We start from the raw sequence: 22594 nt of genomic DNA, 5'->3' as shown, positions 1-22594 counted from the left end.
GGAGTGAGAGCACCAAGAGCACGGGCAGGGTGCAACATCCTGACCTGTGTGCTCTGCACTAACTCCTGTGTTTGTATCCGACCCCAAGCTGTGTGCTCTGCACTAACTCCTGTGTTTGTATCCGACCCCAAGCTGTGTGCTCTGCACTAACTCCCGTGTTTGTAACTCCTGAGCTGCTGCAGCCTGGGCTGGGCAAACTCCATCACCTGGCCTGTCCTTCCCGAGCCCCTGGAACTTCGTGGTTGCCAGTACTGCAGGGATAAAAGTGTGTATAAATAAGCAGGAATACCTATTACTGTTGGTATTTGCTTTCATCTGAGGGGGTTACCTTAGGCTAATTGGTTTTGTTTTGTTACCAAACCCAACAGACTTCAGCCTCTCTGCGTGTTTTTCCCGTCTTAATTCCAGCTTTCCTCAGTGTAAAGGAGAAACAGCCTGAACTAAGCGGAGTGCTTAAGCTGGGCTTTGTAGGAGGGGTTTTGCACCTCAAGAGTAGGAACTAGTGCACACAGAGCTTTTCTTTTGTATTTCTAACAAGAAAATAGAACCTGAGGCTGTTATTTCTGATTTCACTATGGAGGAGTTACTAACATGAAGAGTATTAGCAAATCCTTGAGGGACAGCCTTGCTGTTTTTAAAGCACTACAATAGCCCTTAATTTCTATACTTTCCCCACTTTATGTGTTTTTTGCATATTTCTCAGGTCCGGTGTTCTGTGTGAAATCTAAAGTTTTGTGTTGCTGTTTCGCATCTTTTAACGCTGAGCAGATTTCAGCAAAACCAGCATTCGTTTCCACACTCGACGAGAATCAGAGACCTCTTGTGGAGTTTTTTAGACGTTACATCCTTAAGTGCTGTTGCTTTAAAAAAAAAATCTGGGCGAGTTTTTAGGGACTTTTCCAGCAGAGGGAGATATCTTACCGTGAAATTCAAATATAGCCGGTATTCTTGTAGCTTGTTTTATCAATATACATATAAAACTCAATGTTCAAATTAACTAGTTCAATAAGTAATTTAGCTCATTGATTTTTGGGCATATCCTAAGTGCCATTACAAGCTACGGATATTTTAAATGCCATTACCTAATAGAAGGAATGTTTTAAGCACCTTTTATTGATTTTATTACTGCTTTATTTTGCTGTCTTGGTTTAAAATAATTTTAACCACTCTGTAATCAAGAAGAAATATATCGTTGGTGAAATACAGTCAATTTCCTAAAAACCTTTGACATCGTTAAATAAGGAATTACAGTTGTTAAATCATGTCAGGCAATAACCAAGGGACAGAAAAGATATAAAATTTGGATCAGTGGGCCAGCGTACCAGTGAGCTGCTCTGACCTTTGGCATTCAGACTCGTATGTGACAATCACACTTCAATTCTCTTCTTGGTTCGTACATCAGTCAGGAGAGATTTAAAATCTCAGCATGGCAGGAAGGTTGTGGAAGGATAACGGAGTATGATCTACAGACAATTAAGGGGCATTTTAATGACCTGCTGTGACTTTTTGTTAAAATTACTCTCTAACTTAAGACATTTGAAGTTTCATTTACTGGATTGTATTGCCAATAGTTTAGTGTATTGATGTTGTACACAAAGGAGTAAATTGAGTCTGCTCATAGGGATTTCAGTGACTTCCCTTCCCAGCTCTTTTGACTTGAGAAGATTATCAGTATTATTGAGCTAATCAGCTGGTACATGTAGACTGGGAATACAGGCAATATGTTGCTTAATCAAAGAATTGAGAAGTAAGTAATGAATGTTGGTACTCAATAAAAAACAGCTAATGAGTTGATTGCATTGATGTTTGATGTAATTTAACGTAGAGTGGCAAACATCAATACTTACCTATGATTGCTGAGCTGAAACTCAAAGTTTCGGGGGTTCTGCAGTATGTGAGCACCTGGCAACAGACCTGAGGTGGGGAGGGAGGGAGCGAGCTGCATTTTGTTCATTAAATGGAACAAGTGATTTTTTTTTTTTTTTTAAACAAACAAAACCACCCAACCAAACAGAAACAAACCAACTAAAACACACCCCACAAAACCCAAGACTTACACATAACTGTTGTCAGAGGTTTAAGAATAATTTCTGGATTGAAAAATAAGAATAGGTCATCGTAAAATAGTTTAAAAATCAAATTAATGATTATAAACGTTAAACCAACCTCTAGTGTTCCTTCAGTAATGACCTTGATAACCTGAAGTTGGCAGCGAGGAACCACGATGGTGTGTGGCACCTGTCAGTACTCAGGTTCTGGGGAGTTTCCACTTCTTTTGTCATGTTTTGACCCCTTTTCCAGCCCTGGCGATCACACTTGTACTTCAGGAATGTCGGACCTTCAATCAGGAATTAGTATTTGTCTTGAAACTGTGACATAACTAGATGTTTCAGAAACTCAGGTTTTATTCCTGTGAAATGTCCTGTGTTACGTTTGGGACTCGATACTTATTAGCTTGATGCCGTGTTCTCTTGGCAGCCACCAAGCGTGGTTTTACAGAGCCTCTGCTTACCAGCTGTTTTCTAGTTGAAGCAAGGCTGCCCTCCACCCCAGCACCGTGGGTGAGGGATGCTGCTGCCGCCTTTCTCTTGTCTCTTCCAATCTGTCGGTATCGGGTGGTGGACGGGGCAGTGATGGGAATTTGTAATGGGGAAAAACCAAATGGAGGTGGTTGTCTTGGCAGAATCGCAGAAGAGCCTGATCATCATACATTTCCTGAGCACCTTTGGTTTGTGTTTCCAGGCAGTGATGCTGCCAGCAGGTTTGCTGCTTCTCTGTAGCTTTCCAGGGTCTGTTTGTGATAAGTGACATCCTTGGGACTTTGGCTGCAAAGGATCCATGCAGCTGGGAAATACTGACGCCTGATACTTTGGACGCTAATTGGAAATGATGCTAATGAATGTACTTCTCTAATACTGTTTGTCTTTGTTTTTAAAGAAAAACCCTACTTTATTTTTCCTAGATTGGGGCAGGGGGAACCAAACAGTTAAAGAGGCAATGTCCACTTACCTGCATTTTCCTTGAGATGCCTTCTAAAATTTGTTTTAAGACCCAGTCAAGAGAAGCTAGGCTTTCTTTAGACCTGTTGATAGTTTGTCACATAATACCTTTGTACCACCAGTTTGAACAGGAAATAGATTTATTTCCCTATAAATACGTTTAGGTTTGTCCAAATAACCATAGTTTCCTGTTAAGATTTCCTTGGCCAGGCTGTGTCATAAACTGTTTTAGAAGGAAAGATGCTGCCTGGAATTGAACAAGGGTGATGCAAGCTGTGGAAGCACAACAGCGAGCCACCACAACATTCATTCTCATTTGTTTTGGTTAAACTGTAATTCAGTGAGGCGCTGATTCTGTGCAGTCAATGCATGATGCTGTAAAGAGTGTCCTTATCCAACTGCACTTTGCTGCAAACACCTCCAAATAACCCTTTTGTCCAAATATCTATTCTAGAATGTACTCTCTAAAGCAACTTTTAAAGCTGTAATTATCAATTGATTCGTACATTTTACAATATGATCTGTAAATATTTGTAATAATTTATTTCTTTGCTTCCCCATAAGGTACTGTTGTGATTAAAACATATGTATATAAGTTGAGCTCATGCTACTTACCATAATTTGGCTGTCTGTGAATATTGCTGTGGTTTCTGCCAATGGATTTTAAAACTTTTGTCCATACCTATGGGTTAGCTGGTGACTCAAATAATCCTATTGTCCCCACAACAGTGTCACAGTGGAATTTTGATTGGTAGTTTTTGGAATCATCACTTTCTTTAGTTAAAAATAGTCTGTAGAAGTATTGTCAACATCTAATGTAAATATGGAAAAATCTTTCATGTTTTATATTGTACACTTAAATAATTAAGTCACTGACCCTAATTTTTACATTTCAATACAGAGTGGTTTGCTTGTTTTATTCTGGCATCCTTGCTGCAGAATGCTTTTTGAAAAAATAGTGGAAACAAATGGTTAAAAAAAAAAAGGCACAACAGGTTCTAGTCATACTCATTTTTCCACACCTTGAGGACTAGCAAATTCTTTAATATGAGATTTTATTTGTACAAAGCAAAACTTCAAAACCACTCAAAAGCTTTCTTATTAACTGCTGTCAGTCCTGTGATTTACAAGGGCAATAAAGATCTAGAGGGGGCACATTTATCATGGAGTTCAGCACACCAGGAGCCATTTTCTCAAGCGGTAAAGCCAAGTGATAAAACGAGTTCTTTTGTTCTATAACCAAGACACATTCCCTATTTTTAAAAATGTGTGTGTTGGACTTCTTGGCTTGTAGCTTGGCTGTGTTCCTGTAATACATTTATAAATAATGAAAAATTGCTAACATGCAGATGCTGATGATGCATCTGGAAAAACAGACTGTCTGAGAGAAAGAAACTTACTTTTAACTTTGATTTATTCGCTAACTTTTTCCCAGTGCTAATTCTTGTGTGACTTTTTTTTTAAATAATACTTTTTAAACTAGAGATTGGTGTGGGGTGTGTGTGTGTGTTTTTAAGTGCTCATATACCTCTGCAAAGCTGAAAGAATTCTGGTTAGGAAGTGATTATAAATATTTAAAATAAAGAGCCGTGCTGCTAGGGTATAGTGCTATTTTGCAAGCTTCAGTTGCTTCATCTGTTTCTACACTTGTATTTGAGAGACTTTTTGAATGTTAGCAGATAGGAAAATTTAGCTTCTTGTCGAGGCCAAAATATTGATGGCTCATACGGGCACTTTGTTAACAGACCTAGCTCTGTGGGAGGGACTGATTTGCAAGGGTAAATATCCTTGTGTGTGAGCAAGGGGCTCAGAATCTAAGTGTAAATTGAATGTTACAAAAGTGAATTCTGTGTTTTTCCATGGAAAATGCTGCCGCCACCAGTCTCCTCCTGGGGAGAGCTGCTGTGCCCGGGCAGCCGCTGCCGCCAGCGCTCCTGGGCTGTTCCACAGGCACCTTTGAAAGAGAAGCAAAAAGTATTTGGTGATGTAATTTTGGGTATCATGATCTTTAATCGTTAACCCAAAAAATGTGTTGTGAAGTTGCTCTTGATGTTTTGGCTTCAGTCGGGCTGCTGTTGTTACACATGGAAGGACGAGTGTGAAAAGGGCAGGGGCATCAGCCCCTGTTCAGATGGCAGTGGGCACACACTGGGGTGCCAGGATAAATGCGCGGTGCTGTGGTGGTACCTGCTTGTCCCCGGGTTGTGCCAAGTGTGGTGCATGAGCTTGGGAGAAATTTTGGACAACAGCTGGGATTTTTGTTTGGCTGGTTTGTTCTTGGTTTCTTTTGTAGACGGACCTTCAGGAAAAGCCCCATGTAAGCAGATAGCGCTCACAGCAAAGTTGTCGCAGAGCTCTCGATAGTGGTGGTTCGTGCACCAAAACACCGCCCATAAGCACCAAAGGTGTATCTGCTCTGCTAGCCGTTCCTTGGCCATGGTCAGCAGCAGGTTTGTGGTTGTGTTCGAACAGGGCAAACCTGCAGTGGTGTTGTCAGAATAAGAAATGTGGGACAACACAGGTCTTGCCAAACCTGTTTATCGCTGCTAAGGAAACTCTCTTCAACTGGACAAGGTATGTGGGGGACAAGCTTTTAGTTCACCATATTCTACATTAAATCGTTTGGAAGTAGGGCTCGTACTGTTGTCACCCTCATCTGTATGCCTGTGAAAGCCTATTACTGAGAAATTAAAGAAAATGTTTCTTTGTGGCTGACTTGTGGTGTTTTTTGCAGAAGGAGGCAGCTCAGCTCAGCCCAGCCCAGCGCAGCGCCACAGTTCCTGCTGTGCCACTGGCACACTGCAGCTCTGCCGGGCCTCTCTGGCACTCCGCTGGAGCACAGGGATTTGCAGATCACTTTGCTGTCATTTTATTTTGGCACTTGAAATTTAACAAGAGAAGATGTAGTCTAGGAGGCCCACCTTCTTGTATAGTGCGTGTATTACTTCTGATACTTGTATTGCAAAACCTTTAGTCTCTGATATTTAAGGTCAGAATTCTTTTTTAAACCCTGGGGCCTCTTATACTGTAGTGTCTTGACAGACCCTAAAGCTTTGAGGAGAAGAAAAAAATTGAAATACTTTATTTTATGAAGCAGTTTTGGGGTCAGTTTTTCTAAAATGAATGCTTTTATGTTGGATAGTTTAAAGACCATCTGTTAACTGAAACCAACCGTAAGTGAAGTTGCAGTTATGTTTCCTATTAGTCTTGTATCTTTCCTATTAGTCATGTATGAAAGAATACAGAGACTTTCAACAGAACTCAAAACAAAAATTGAAAAAGCAGATGTTGGAACTGTTGGCTAGTTGCTTTTCTTTTATAGGAGCAAGTAATTATTAATGGATCGCAAAAATACTATAAGACTAGTTTTGTAAACTGTTACCTAGAATCACAGCTAAGGCGTATTTCTGATTATTGTATATTGCAGCTGGAATTGGTGTATTTCACTTGGAGACACTGAAGAGGATTTTAAAAAATAGATCATGAGTGTTATGTCTGGAAGCATACAATGAAAGATAAAATACAAAATTTTAAATAGTTATGCACTGCTAGTCTCTCAGGGCTCATTTATTATGTTGTCATGGTGAGCAAGGAATAAAAAAATAAAATAAAAAGGCTGTTCCTTGGGTAGTTGTGACTTATTGGTAGTTATCTTTTACAAGAGTTCCATGCTGACTTAAGTAAAGATCTCTGAGAAAAAAATCAAACTTTATTTTTCAAATAAATTCAGCCAAGAGCTCACAGCCTTCCATGACACCACACTGAATTATTATTAGTGTACACTGCTGTGAGAATAACACTCACTGCTGTTTAACAACAATGGCTTTCCATGGAACTTCAGAAAGTCAGTAGGAAAATGAAAGGCAGAACTGAGTGCTGAAGCAGAATTAAACCAGTCCCTCCTGGAGCCAAGATACTTTCATCATTACTTCTGTAAGGAAGAAGAAGAATTAACATGTTCTGTGTGTGCAGGTCCATATGATTTGGTTGAAGAATTCTTAATGGCATGTGTATGTTAAGCAGGAGGTTGTCTCTTGCCTGGATAAAATCTCTTTAAGTCTATTTCTTTCACTTTCTCTTTTTTCCATCCTTATTCCTGACATTTGACTGCAGGCTATGTGTACTTTTGTCTAGGTAAAGCTTTGCTTGTCATGGGGAGGTTCATTTTTTTGCATACTTGTGTTGTGATGGAAGGTAACGTGTTGCGCTCGGTAGACAGTGGGGTTAAAATCCCTGGGGTTGACCATGTCCGGGCTGCCAGGTGAGATGGGGCACACAGCCGGTGAGATGGGGCACACAGCCGGTGCTGAGCGGGCTGTTGGCCACTCAAAATGTGCCTGTAGGTTCCTGCACAGCTCCAGTGCTGTTCAGCAGCAGTTCCTGTTGGGTGCAGTGAATGTTTGCTTCAGGTATTTAGCAGCTTCTGTGTCATCTTGTCTGTGCCAGGCTGTGGACACTGGTGTGCTTTGATATCCTTTCCCTTGTTTCTCATGTGGAGATTACACACCAAGATATATTGATAGATATATTAGTTAGTAAGCCAGTAGGTTAATGCAAATAAAATCAGCTTTTTCACTTCAGTCTGGCCAGATACTGGTTGAAACTCTCACCATATAATCATGAAGAAAATGGAACAATTATATATATATATATATATATATATATATATATATATTTTTTTTTTTTTAAGCTTTAATTATCATTATTATAATTGTTTTCATAGTGAGGTGAGAGGAGAGTGTGGGAGATATATATATATATATATGTATATAAATATTAGAGAATGGGAAACTGAAGAGTTCGGGGGCTTCTGGAATTGAAGGGCCAGAGTCATTTAAATTCAGTGAGAGGAAACGTCGTACAAGGTGAGACAGAATCATTAAATGGTGAACTCTTAAATTGCTTTTATAACTGATAAGCTGACTGTTTTTCAGGATTTTTTTTTTAATAGAGGCATTCTTTACTGGTGTTGCATCGTGGAGACAATTACCCAAATGCTGTTTTCATATTAAAGCATTATATGCTGTTTGTTGGTGTAAAAATGCAGAAGGTTTTACTAAAGATTACACTCTCAGCTTAAGGAAAAATGTCTTTCTAGCTCATCCATTCTCAGATTCTGGTGATAGTCCTTTTAATTTCCCTTTGCTCATATTGGATTCTAGAAAAGGTTAATTAGTTATCCACTGAGCTTGACAGAAGAAGATTTTTTCTGAATATAATATTAAGAAATGTTCTGTTGGGGTATGAAGGTAACACCACAAGGGGGTACTATAATTTTATCAAATTTGCCTTGGTAAGTTGTTTTATTAAGGTAAAGTGATTACGGCCTGCAGAGTTAATTTTAATATGCTAATACACCACAGCAAGTTGGGAACTTAAATAAAATGATACAATTAATTTAAATTTATAGAAGGTAGAAGAGCTTAGTAAGGTCATCTGTATGTTATATTAAGATTGTGTATAGGCTTACCAGATTGAAAAGTCAGTTTTCTTAGCAGCAAGCTTTAGAAGATTGCTGTGTGTATTTTATTGACCTTTGCGTGAGGACATTAGTGTAGTTCTGTGAAAACTACATTATATGAGAAGTTTGTTTTTGTGTGAGGGAAATAACCCTTTACTCTCTGAGTACCAAGAGCTAAAGTTAGTATGTTTTAATGGTTTTAACAGCTGCGTGAAGGTGGAAATTTATTAGGACTTGAAGATTTTTTCTCCCCTCTGCCCCCAGTGGAAAAATACATCCTCTGGTATTCTTCTTGTAGTGACGTAATTACTCTTGATTACACTTTTGGACAAAATACACTAATATGACTTGCTGTTGGGCACATGGGTGCAGGATTGTGTTCTTGGTTTTGGGAAGGAGTGGCTGTTGCTCTTGTTTTGGTTTTGAAGGGAAAAATATCTGGGCTTTTGAACTTTTATGTCACTGCTGTGTTCAGATAATGCCTTCCCGAGCAATAGAAGGATAGGCTAGAAATGAATTTAACAGAAACAGGTGCTTTGAAAACAGAGCTGCTATATTTGGCCAGGGAAAATAGAAGTATAAAAAATAAAATAATAAAAGAATGAGGGAACTCAACGGAGTACAGTGAAGCAGGAGTTTTGGGAGACTAGTTCCAACATTTTGTTTGCATGCGGCATCTGGCTGTTGGGCTGTTACCCATCCAGGGCAAAACCGATGTGAGCAGCACCAACACCCCAGGGCAGAGGGGCTGGGGGCTCTGGCTGTGGGGCTGTGTTACCACGGTGCAGATGGGCTGGGAGCAGTCAGGGCTCTGGCTGTGGGGCTGTGTTACCCCGGTGCAGATGGGCTGGGAGCAGTCAGGGCTCTGGCTGTGGGGCTGTGTTACCCCGGTGCAGAGGGGCTGGGAGCAGTCAGGGCTCTGGCTGTGGGGCTGTGTTACCCCAGGGCAGAGGGGCTGGGAGCAGTCAGGGCTCTGGCTGTGGGGCTGTGTTACCCCGGTGCAGATGGGCTGGGAGCAGTCAGGGCTCTGGCTGTGGGGCTGTGTTACCCCAGGGCAGAGGGGCTGGGTGCAGTCAGGTCTCGGTGGTATCGGCAGCACCGGCATTGCAGAACCATCGGTGGCTGGCAGTGAATGAGCAGGGCTGCAGAGGGAGCCTGCAGAGCTGGTACCACTGCTCCTGTTATCTTTGGAGATTTTGATGAGGTCTGCAGAGAGCCAAGGTGGAGAACAGGAAAGAAATAACATGTCGGTAGAACACATTAGAAAATACTTTCTCATAATTTCTGCAGACGATAACTAATCTGTCATTCCTGTGATCCTGTTGAGTGAGTTTTACTTTCATCAAGAGGTTCCTGAGATCACCGTTTCCCCCAGGATACAGGAAACTAGGTTGCACATCAACAAGCCAGTAAGAGGCTAGTTTGCCAGAGACAATAATTGGCAATGATGTAACAAAATGGGATTTTCCAAATGCTTTTAAAGATGTTTTCAGTGGCCATTTGCAGTCTGTTATTAAAATCTACGTATAGCTTCTGTGTGTATCGAAGGGTATGCAGAACTGCCAAGGTCAGTGTTGCGAATCTGCTATTGATGCAAGGAGGTGGATGGATGAAACCCATAGTTATACAAGGATTGATCCAGGTTATAAGTAGAACCTGCAGGATTTCTTTTTTCTGAAATCCATGTGTTGTACAAACCCAGCAGAAATTAGGATTGTAGTGGCAGTGTCCTTACCAGCAGGACTCTCTCCTTTATCTATTTTGTAAGCCAAGCAAATAGCCGTTGCTTGTGCAACTTATTGAGTGCTTCCTCTTGCTGAATTGTTGTCCTTATGTGAGGAAATAAACAACTGATGTTGAGTGTGGCTTTTTGGAAGGTCATACATAAGGAGTCATCTCTGCAGAAAGCAGGTCCTGTTGTACTGTGAGCACTGTTTGTAATGGTTTCCAGAGGTCTGGCTTTCTCCTAGAAACTGCACACCAATGGAAGAAGAGTAGGGCAGGATTTTGTCTCCAGGGGTGACAAAACATTGTTGGTGCTGGTCATGGCTTTGTGTGCCTGGTTGCTGGCTTTGCATTGAAGATGTGCCCGAGGAGCATTGTCAGAACGTCATTAATAAAGCGAGGCTGCCTGTCTCAGTGTTCTGCACCTTCCACAACAACAGGAGGCTGATTGAAGGACATCTGAGTAACAACAAAATTATAGTTTCAGTGGGTATGAGTGTTGTTCCAGTTAGGAAGACTGTGGGCAAAATACAGCAAAATTGGGAGTTCTAGTAATAAGAATGTTTATTCACAGAAACTTGGAATGTAACTTCTTCCAAGAAAAAAAAAAAAAACAATAAACAAATGCATTCTAGATTTGTATAACAAATTATTGGTATTAAATTATCAAATTATATGCACAATTAAATTTTTATTAAATAAGAAATAATGTATGCAATATTATGTTAATCTTTTAAAGTATAACAAGTTTTTAACTTTAACAGCACCATGCGCTGTGCCTCTGCTTCTCAGGGGACTAATTTTAAAAGTAAGGCATTCAGCAATTGAAAAGAAAATTATAAAATTAGTCACTTGAGTAATTTAAATATGCAACTAAGCATCCCAACTGTGGTGATACCAGATTTAGCTGAATTTACTAGGACTGCTTAGACTCCATCATCCTAATTATTCCAGCTTTGTGTCAGACTTAAGAAAGCAGGAAGGCAGAATTATCTGTTACAGAAGTTTCTTGTGGTGCTGTATTACTGTGCTGTGTGATCACTAGTGCACTCACTGGCAACAACTTATTTCAGGGGTTTTTCCCTCCTAATTAGCAGAACGAAGGCAATCAGGGCTGTTCTATCATTGCTTCTCATAAGAGGCATGATGAGAGATATCTGATATTTGTGATGTTCTGTGGCACAACCATATCATAGGAGGTGAAAATATCCTACTTCAAAATGAATTGGCATATCCTACTTCAAAATGAATTGGCAAACATCTTTGGTGAAGATAAAGAGTTCAACAGTGAACGAAAAATAAAGGCAAGGCCCTTTATAAACTTTGAGTGATTAAGTACCTTAACAATAAACATGCACACTTGTGGGTTTTTTTTTTATAGTAGAGAGGGTAAGCAATAGGTAGAACTGCAAAGATGGATTTGTCATATTAAAAAAAAAAGCCACGAAAATTATTCTTGAGCCAGCTTTTAAAAGGGTAGAGTTTGAGCAAGATTGCTTTTATCAAGGCTGTAGAGAGGAAGGCTGTAGGAGTTATGACGTTATGTGATAAATGCTCCATCAGGACATTTAGTTGGATGGAAAGGAAAAGTTGTGTCCTGATGTTGGGCAGGAAGAGCATGCAGTTAGATTTGACGGAAGAAACAGAAAGGTGAGGAGGCTTGGATACCAGCCAAGTTGTTTGTGTGAACATGGTGATCGCTGTTGGTGAAGATGAGTCAGGAGAAACAAGGAATGCCTGGAAGCAAAACCTGAGAGGTGTGCCTTGGTAAAACTGAATTTGTTTAGATTGTGGTTGGACATACACATGAAAGGGACCGTGATTTCAGTTTGGACTGGGGAGACAAAGCAGGGGAAAGAGAAAAGAGATGTTGATCTAAACAACAGTTAAAATGATGCTCATGAGTGAATTTGCTTGAGGAGGAGGTGTATGGCTGAGTGGTTACCGCTTTCTGGAGCGCCATGTCTGGCTCTGGAAACCCAGCGCATCGAGAAACGGCCCCGGGGGCAGCTGGAGCTGCGGGGTTCCCTGGGAGGTCACCCAGTGCAGGGGGCACCTGCTTGGGCTCTGCCTGGGGACACACGGGCTTTGCTGTCTTGGGGAGGAACCAGGACAGGCTTGGCCTCCTTGTGCTCCCCAGTGGATCATCCCTGCAGGATGAGCTGGTTTTGTCTGTTCCAGGCTTGCTGTGACAATTGTGAGTTTTGCAATACTCTGCTTTTTGTTTTTATGTTTGAGGTAATGATTTTTTTTTTTCTCAGAACCATGTGTTTTGGTGTTTGTTTTGACATTAAAATGTATCTGGCTACCATGAAAATATAAATATATTTTAGAATTTTATCTGCAAGAAACTAGTTAAACCTTGCAAGAGGAATGATGGTGAAAATAAATGCATGACACAAGTGCACATGCAGGACTGTTTTCAGGGTAGTATTCATCTTAAAAGAAGGTTAATACACAACACTAAGATAAGAAACCAGAGACCAGTCTCCACCTACGTGAAGTCCAGGAGCTCCCTGCTGAGCTTTGCTCGACCAGCAGGTGTAGAAGTTATGTTAAATTGATTTAGTCTTATTATTTGCATTTGGATGAGTATTCAAAGGATGTAAGGTGTTTTTTTTAAAGGTATTTTGGTGATAAAAGGCTGAGAGTCAAACAGATATTTCTTCTTATTTTTTGGCATAACTTTTTTTTTTTCCCCCCAGGAACTGTACATAACAACCGTGTTTTCCACATATGGATAGAAACAGAAATAATCTTTGCAGCTATGGACGCTTCTTAATATTAGTTGAAGGTAAAGATGCGCATAGGGCTTCTGGTCTATAAAGAAGGTGAGAAAACAAATAAGAACAAGTGTTAATTCATGTACACAGAATTTGCGTCTGCACAGCAGGTGAAAATGCTACATTAATGCTGGAAATATCTGTCCTGCTGTGTAGTCTTCTTCCTTTTTATTACTTCAGTGTTTGGTTTCGTATGAATGCACCATACTTATTTGCGTGTTATCATGATGGATTCCTCTTTGCTTCTAGTTATCCATATAAACAGATGCTCCACATGACCTCAAAGTATTAAAATGAAATACTACAGTGAAAACATCTTGGTTTTCATAGTGCAGTGTATATATACATAAATATTATTTTTAGTCTAGGTTATTAATTGCACACAAAAATGCTCAATAAAAAGAATGTTGTTAAAATGTAATGTCAAACACTTCTAATTATGGCAATGTCAGAAGCAGGGTTCAGTCAGAATCTCCATGAGATTAAATTGAAAATTTTCTAGACCGTGTGACTCAAAGCATCTAGTGCTGTTGAGCACTATGTGTGAAAACAAATCCCATTAACTCCGTGTGTGGAGATGCAGAGCACGGTGCAAGGCGCAGCGCTGTGGGCAGGCTGGACGTCGGTGTCTGCGGAACAGCCTCTGGCAAGGCTGGTCTGAGCCAGGGCCTTCAGTTGGTACAAGTCGTCTCTGCGGGGGCAGGATGAAATTCCATCCTCCAGGGAGACACTTGGTCGTCCAAAACCACAATGCCCATATCAGAATTTTCTCCCTCTTCTGGCCCATGTTTCAGAACCCCTTGACTGTGGCTGTGGGACCAGACGGGGCTCGATGGCACCTCTGACCAATGCCTGTGTTCAGAAAGGGACTCAAATTGGGATCTGCGAATGTACAGGGGTGAAGAGTGCAGGGTTTTTGGGGAGGAACTTCTTGGTGATGAGTGCTGTCAGTGATGAAAACTGGAGCTGAATGCCCAATTCAAATTAGCCTCTCTTCAGTAAAAAAAGGTGTCTTGCCTTGGTCTCACGGGAATGCAACGATGGCATTGTAGCTGGAGCAGGACAAGAGGAGCTGGAGCAGCTGCTCTGCATGATCGAACTGTGCTGCTGCTGGCGGCTCAGCTGTGAGCTGCTGCCTGCTCTCTGCATCTTCCACTGGTTTCCAGCTCTGTTATTTTACTTTCTTTTCAAAAGAAGGGAGGCTAGTCTGGCGGTGGCGCTAAGGTGGGTCGCAGATTTGCCGTGTATCTGTCCAGGTGCCTCTGGCAGTGTGTCCATCCCTCTGCACTGCTGTTGGGGGTGTCAGGCAGGGTCTCTCGCCAGGGCTCTGCAGGACCAAACAAACAGAGCTGATTGGAAACCTGCCTTTGGTATAAAATACACGTAATACCATATTATTTTATGTGCTAAGTTTATTGAAGGATTGGATACAGAAAGATCTGCAGACAATGCTTCATTTTGTTTGTGTCCAAATTACTAGCTATTTTAAGCCTTTCCATATGAATAATAGTGAAATCTTGGAGATGTGTGTTCCAGGGATTTATTCTGTTCTGGTTCTCCTTTGGATCTGTAGTCATCTTAAGATATATGCTGTAGAAATAATTCTTCTTTTTTTTTTCTTCTTATGAGAATAACAAGGAAAAGAACATAAAATTTTAATTAATTTGATAATTCAGATTTACCATCCACAGAAATTCCCAGTCAAAGCTTGTCCTTCATGTGGAACTGAGTATAATGTATGTTGTGCTCTCTTTTGGTCTCTACATTTGCCTGCCTGTTTTGTTAATGCTATGTTATTCTCTGAAAGGCTCGAACAAAGGCACTGTATAAAGGGCAATATTTTTTTTAAGGGAAATGAGTGCAGTAAGTGGAAGAAGGGAGAGAGCACATTAAAAAAAAAAAAAAAAGAAAAAAAGACAAGCATCACATAAGTCATTTTAAGTTACTCTTCCAGACTGTTTTATGTGGCACTCACTTTTTTCCAGTGTGTTTTTTCTGATAGTGCTTTATGTATTTTACTTGACGCAGCAGGTACTTGGGATTTGTACTTTCATATATATGAATCATAAAATGCGCTTTTTATTCAAAATTGGTATTTTTACACTTTTATGCAGCAAAGTCGTGAATTGGCGTACTAGTACTTCAAACTGGCAGGTCAGTAAAGTGCAGTTATCGTCAGAACATTGACTGTAAAAGTGACATCATGGAATCCTCATTCTTTTTCAATGATTCCAGCAAAATTGCAGTTTAAAAGATCAAATCTGTGTGTGTGTGTGGTGTTGGTTATTTTGTGTGGGGTTTTTTTCCTTTTTTTTTTTTTTTCCTTTAACTGTAGGCTCTGGCCTCTAAAACCAGGTCTGTTTTCTCTCTGGCTCATACATTATCATGAGTAATAAGGGTTGTGCAGTGGGAGCTCAGCGAGCGCTGCTGGTGCTGGTGAGTGAGGCCGGGCAGCTCTAGTTCGTACTTCTCTAGATATGTTACCACTGCAGAGGTAGAAAGAACAGAAACTTTTTAATTACTGTAAGCAAAGTGATAGGCAGAGAAGCAAAGGCTGTTTTCATATTAGTACTTCCCTCTTCATAATGAGAATTAAAAAAAAATACAGTAGGGCCATGTCTATAAGCAAGCAGCACGAGAAAACCCGCCTCAAGGCAAAGAATCCCAGGCTGGAGTTGTGTGTGCAGAGCAGGGCAGGGTGGCTGGAGCCTGGGAAGGGCTGTTGGAGCCCTTGGCTGCTGGTCGGGATCCTTTTCCTCGGTTTCCTGATGCAAAGTGCTTCGTGTGAGCTGCCAGAGAATTTCCCCTGCTCCATGCAGGTTCCCTGGTGCCTCAGCTGTCGGTGAGTTCAAACAGTGCTGGACTGTGCCAAGATGTGTTTGGGCCTGAGCTTGCAGTCCTGCGCCAGGGTGCGGGATCCACAGCCGTTCCTCATGTCTAGGCCTTAGTGAGCCAAGCTGGAGATGTATGCTGGTATTTTAAAGTACTTCAAGTGCTTTACAGAGTAATTAGTTTAATGAGAAGAGTGGAGATAAATTAAGCAGCACGTGTGCTCGGTTATAGTTCAAATGTAAAGAAAAATTACACACTGGAGGATGGGGACGCAGTTACAGCTTCTGTAAGAAGCCTGCGGTATGTTTTTATCTTGAAAAAAGAAGGCTGCTATAAACTTAAGTGAAATGAATCTTGCAAGCAGAAAAAAGCAAGTTGTGCACATTCATGCTTGTCTTTTATTTTAGCACATACTGCAGGGTTGCTCACAAACCTGGAATTGTTCTGTGCCTTTTTCTGGGGAGGGCATGGGGGATAGTGCACAGGGGTAAGTGAAACCAAAGAATTTCAATCTCCAGGTCTGCTGTCCCATGCACAGGTACCAGTTACTTGTACAATTTATATTGTAACTGCTCAATAGATCAGAGCAGTTTGAATGGATACCAGTGGTTTCCTTTGCGTTGTTCCCCTACAAACATTTCCATTGAAACAGTCATCCTAAAATATGATCTGGCAACACCTTAGGTGAGGCTTGCACCTTCTATTTCCCAGGGAAGGGAGGGAAGGACATTTCCTTACTGCGGAGCCGATGGAAAGCTGCCTCCCTGCAGGTGTGGGGTTTGGGCTGGTGTAATGGACACTGAAGTGACCCCCGGTGCTCCCCAGCATGTGGCCAGATCCACGGAGCTGTTGTGCTCCATGGGCTGCAGGTTCCTGCAGTGCTCAGCTGAGCCTCACCTGGTGGGGACTGCGCCTCTGAAGAGCACGTAGTTAGCATGATGTAATTATTTTATTTTTTTTTTTAATGAACCAAGTGGTCAGAGAAATCTCTTGCATGAGTCAGTACACGACTGGTTCTGTGAAGCATTTGGAGTGGTTTGTGTGTGCAGGACGCAGTGAGCAGTGTGGTGGTGCTGGGGGAGCTGCAGATGCTGTGCTGCACCTCACAGCTTGGCTGCGGTTCCTGGCCTGCCAGGCAGAACCGTGCCCAGATAACACCCAGATGTGCTGACGGGCATGGTGGGGGGTGATTGTGGGAGTCTTCAGATCTGCGCCATCTTCATTTTGCTTGCTCTGTTCTCAGCATTTTAGAAAAGTTCACCTTTCAGGTCTGCAATGCACAATAAAATATTTAATAATTTAATCAGGAATTCAGATTGGGTCTAGAAATTAATCCTAAGGAGAAAACTTGGTGTCTCCCAACAGCTGAGCTGGCTCTTGGCCACGCAGGTGACCTTGGGACACCCCTGCAGCTCCAGAGACATCAGGTCCCTCCCCAGGCTGTGTCTGGAGCTTTCACTGGGCAGCAGGAATGTCACTCAAAGGCTATGTACTTTAATGAGGTTGTTTCTCTGCTAAGAATGAGTTAGATGAGGTAGCTGTCAAAATATGTGCTTCTTCCTCTTCTGACCTAAAAAGTCTGGTTTTTATTCCCTGATGCCATGGGGCCAAACTTTCTCTCTTCTTAGACTTCAGAAAGGAGACTGTGATGGTGATGCTGTGGTGGATACATTGAGGAATGTGTAATTAGCATCTGAAATCATCGCTTAATATCTTCATAAATTTATTTTCCTCCTGGAAAAAAGTGTTGATATTTTAAGCATTTTAACTGTTCCTGCTTTTTTTTTTTTTGCTTCCTTTTATGACATAAAAATTCAGTTTGCTGGTTCATTTTGAGCCTGACTGGAAGGGTAAGTTTGTTTATTTTGGCAGCTTAGCTGTAGATCAGCCAAGAGGAAAATGAAAAACTGCAGCCTGTGGACATTCTGCATGTGCTTATCGAAGTCCTGCTGGAGCAGGGATAACCATCTCTTTCACAGGAAAGAAAAAAGGTTGGAGGGAAGCCTCGCTTATTTGTTTTCTTTCTTTGTTTTTTACTGTATCAATTATGCAGGAATTTTGAATGTGACAAGTCTGTCAGTATCAGCAGTGGTGTAGACACACCCATGAACAGTCAGCTGTGGGTACACTCTGAAGTATTTTTGTCCAACAGAAGTTGGAATAAATATATTAAATATTTTTTTCTTCTTCTAATGTTTTGAAAATGACTTTAGACTGTGTATCTTCCGTTTGATGAGCATCAATCTAGCAGTGCATCAGAACACAGTAATAATTGCAGTAGGTTCCTTTTGTGGTGTTCCAGCTCCGAGCAGGGTGTGCATTCCAGCGGAGCAGGCAGTGCTGGTCAGGACGGGTGCTGCTGGGTTCTGCTGCTGCCACCCCAAACATCTCACAGGTGTTGTCAGTCCTGTCAGGGCCCAGCTGGGACGTGTGGAGGGTGCAGAGGGAGCCCCACGGCCACTGCTGAGCCGGAACCCCCTGGGCTGAGGGACCCGCTGTGTTCTGTTCCTCTGGCCTGACATGAGTGCCAGCAGCGCTGCCACCTGTAGAGCCTGGCACTTGGGAGCTGGCAGGTAAGTCTGGGGGAGTAATTCCAGCTTAATAGGATTTTTAACATCTGGAATGTGCCGTGTGCTACCACATTGGTGAGAGGTAGTGAGCAGCGTCGTTTTACAAATCCTCACTTAAATTTGCTTTGACAAAGTGCAGGGAAATAGAGCATCATCAAATATTTAACATTCAAATATTTTAAAGTTTGTTATTTATCAACTTTCCAACAGTTTTATCATTTTGCATTGTGCTTTATGTGCTGTTTATCACTGGGATATATGGGAATTTTTTCTTATGAAGGATGATGAACATTCAAAATCCTAATTCATTAGGAGTTGGTCACAGTTCAAATACTATTGCTATTCTGTTTTAAAAACAAAAGATACTGGGGAGGCAGGAAGAAGAAACTAGATTGAAAAAGTGAGGGACTTTTAAAATGCTCCTTGCTAAAAGGCATCTACCCTATCCTCTGAGGTCATGGGTATTGGTTTTATGTCAGTTTTTTCACAAATAAGCTATTATTTCAGTTATTCTCATCATACATGTACACTAAATACTAATACAATTCTACCTTGTGTATCTGAGAAGAAAAAAAATCTTATTCTTTTGTTTTGGGAAGGCCAGTGGCTACAGCTCTGGTGGATTAGCAGATGAGAAGCCTATTCCAGAGAAACAGCTCTTTCAGGAAAATTACTTTGACAGAAGAGTCTAATTCACGTGACCAGAATTCACATGCTTTAAAAGTAATGAGGGTGACTGGCTTCAGTTAAAAATAAATACACAAACCAAACCCAGCAGTAGATTTGGCTGTTGCTCAGCAGCCTTCCCTGGCCATGGGTCCGTCCTGCTGCTGGGGGGAGTGGGGAGAAGGAGTCACTGAGAAGCTGAGAAGCCTTTATTGCTGGAGAGCAGAGTCATCCCTGTCCTTTTAGGCAGCAGGGTTTGAGGAGCTGGGAGCAGCCTCGGCGCACAGGTGCTGTGTCCCGTGGCTGTGTGTGGGGAGCCTGCGGGGTTTATTGAGACCACCTCTGTGCATTAGGAGCACTGCACCCGCGATTGAGGAAAGTGGGCATTCAAGTATCAGACACAGCTGGTGGCATCGCACATACGACATCCCTGCGTCTGGTACCCGGTGTGCCCCGCTGTGGGTGGAGAAGGCTGGACTGGCAGTGCACTCCTGGACTGGAAGAAAGCTGCTGTATTTTCTTGATGTGTCTTTAAATCATTAAAAAGCCTTTGGAGGGGAGAGGGGATGAAAAATCTCTGGGAGAAGTGATGCTTTTGATGGTCTTTTCTTTGTGGCCAGTACGCAGCACTGAGCATCATTTCCCCCACTTCTTTTTGTCCTGGTAACAAATCCACATCGTGGGTGTAATGCTGCTTTGCTACTGTTGGTTGTGTGCCCGAGATAGCGCCTTCCCCGACTCAGGTTTCTGCTCTCACCGGGTGGGGAATGAGGAGACTGACAGCGCTGGGCTGCCCTGCCAGCCTGGGCCGACCTGGCCCAAGAAAAAGCAGCTTCACTGGATCTCATTTGGGACTCACCCCGATCGTATTTCCTTACACTGCACAAGTGTATCCCTCTGATCCTATTGCAACAGAATTCGCAGGTCATGATGAAATAAAAGCAAAATCTGTGTGTGGTGAGCGGTGGTGACAGCTGACGGGTCCGGGAATTTCCATGTGTGTGCTTGGGGAAAAATCAATTTGCAGAATCGGGACAATTTCCAGTGCAGAATTCGCATATAAACCAGGCCTGTGCTGTGGTTATTGGTGCAGGGCTGGTGACAGGGGAGGTGGCGTGGATGCCTTGTGTGGCGGTGCCGCCCCGGTGTCCCCAGGGGTGTCTCAGCGCTGGAGGGTGTCCCTGGGGCTGGGTGCGGTGCTTGGTGAGTGGTGGTGCCGGCGCCCGGCGGGGCTGCCCTGGCTGGGGGTGCCTGAGCCTTGCCGGGGGAGGAACGCGCCCTGTAGATTTCCCCCAAAGGAAACATGAGGAAAACATCTTGTTTTAAGAGAGATATTTAATATGCTTTTCATATTTGGAAAATAGTTAATGTCTGGGAATGTCCTTTGGCTCCCTGGCCAACAGATTAATATTACTTTTGATCTTTTTTTTTTTTTTTTTTTTTTTAATTTAGATTAAAAGTGATTTATCTGCAACAAAAGCAGCAGCAATTACTTACTCTGTATTAATGCTTAAGGTTGCTTTCTTTTAAACATTATATTTGGGAGGGTAAAAGTTTTTAAAAATAAACATGTTTCAAATTATTTTTAGATTAAAATACTTTACGGAGGGAGAGTTGAATTTTAGCATTTGAGCAGTAAACCAGCAAATCAAGACTTTGGGGAAAAAGCAGATGTAGAAAGGCCGAGCAGAAATGCGCTTTCCACTGACCACAGCTAATTGCGCAGAGTGCTTAACGATGGGGTGGTTATTGTGCCAGGTGGTTGGTTTGCGGTGCTGCCAGTGCTGTGCGGGGTACGTGCCGGTGGGCGCAGGGTGGGACGCACTAGCCATCGCGCGCGGGAACACCTCGCCTCTTCAACTGCAGCGTGGCTTCCCGCGGAAAGTCCGTTATTTCAATATATTAAGATATTATTTTAATATATGAACAATATTTCAGGAGTTGATAAAAACCTGTTATTGGCTTAATGTCTTTCAGTGTTTCAGTAACTGATAGCTTGCTTTAGTTCTTTAAAGCTGAAATTTTTCTTGCCTGCTATCCGTTCAAATATTTCTTTAAATAGTTTAGAGTCTGTTTGACTTCTGGATCTTAGTGTGAAAATAATGTCCCTTTTAAATTACTCCTTTGTGCATAGCCAAGAAACTCAAAACCATTGAAGCTGAATTTCAAATTCAGTAGATGTGATCATTGTTGAAGGAGGAAGTAGAAGCCAATTTTGAGAAAAACAGGTCCAGTAGTTTTAAATATATGGATATTTCAAGCTGGAATACTTGTCGATGAGTACTGGAACAATTCTAAGTTGGAAGTTTTTCTGTGATGTACATTAATTAAAAAGCAGAAGGCCTGTGTATGGGCATAGTCACCAGCAGCGCCGGGTCCTGGGCTGTGGGCGGCTGGAGCAAGCCGGGCTTCCCCAGCTGCTGTGGCTGGTGCCAGGATCGCCATGGCTGGTGCCGGGATTGCTGTGGCTGGTGCCGGGTCTGGGCCATGTGGGGACACGCTGGTCCCAGCGGCGCTGGCCGGAGGAGCCTCTCGCTCCACACTCTCTGCTCTGTCCCACGCTGATGGACCACGGCATGGCAACTCCGGGTTATTTTGCTTCGCTATACCTCAGGCAATACCTATCTATACGAAGGGGTGGGAAGATGGACAATATAGGCTAAAATAAATAGTCTATAAAATGCACAGTATGTGCAACATGCATGTGAGTACTTTCTGGCGTGTGGCTGCCTTGGCTGGTGTGCTGGTGCCAGGCCCAGGATGGACTCGCTCCCAGTTGGGCTATTCTGGGCTGCTGCACCTCCTCGGTTGTTTGGTAATACAGAAGGTATTTTGTGCTTCATGTTCTGTTGATACCTTTACAAAAGTTATCTGCACTGTCACTTGGAAGGGTTCTGGATGCACGAGCTCAGTCTAGACTGAATAAGCTTATTGTTTCCTCTGTCATGGCTGATGCAATTAGGGGTTTTGGTCGTCTTAGCCCTATCTGATGAAGGTATGTGGCCAGAGGAAGCCCATTTATTAAGCCATGAGTCATTTCTGGGTATCGAATAGTCTGTGACTCACTCGTGCATCGCTCTGTGATGCCATCCTTTATCTGCAGGGCTGCTCCGTTGAACTTCTGCTGGCTTTGAGACTGCCTTGGCACAAGGTTATCCAGGATGAGCATGTACATCAGCAGCTCGTTTGGATACAGAATAAGTTTTCTTGTTGTGGGTGATATTGTGCAGTTCTCTCCAAACTTGACCTCTAGGCTATGGCAGAGATGTTTTCCTTGTTGAATCATCTTTACTTTGTGTCATTCTCATCGCACACCTGATCTCCCTGTGTGGTTAAACCTCATTATCATTATGTGGGATTTGCTAGCAGAGTATTTTAATTAATGCAATTCCTGCAGGGTAACATTTTCTGTTTCGGGATGCTGAGAGTCTAAACCTCCAGGCCTGCCCACTTTGATACAGTTGTTTGTTCTTTTCATTTTTAGTGAACAAAACATAATTCCACTCATAATGAGTTTATGCAGCTAAAACTACCATGTTGCTGAAGGGGAAGGTCCTG

At 42.3% G+C, this 22594-nt stretch overlaps 1 protein-coding gene across 3 annotated transcripts in view; it reads left to right on the top strand.

Moving 5' to 3' along the window:
- ZFHX3 (zinc finger homeobox 3) overlaps nt 1–22594 on the top strand; it is a 562868-nt gene that overhangs the window by 555 nt on the left and 539719 nt on the right. The window lies entirely within an intron of this gene.

The sequence above is a fragment of the Streptopelia decaocto genome (assembly GCF_964273445.1).
Source record: "Streptopelia decaocto genome assembly, chromosome: 11".
NCBI classification, from domain to species: Eukaryota; Metazoa; Chordata; class Aves; order Columbiformes; family Columbidae; genus Streptopelia; species Streptopelia decaocto.
This window is presented reverse-complemented; position numbering and strand designations above follow the sequence as displayed.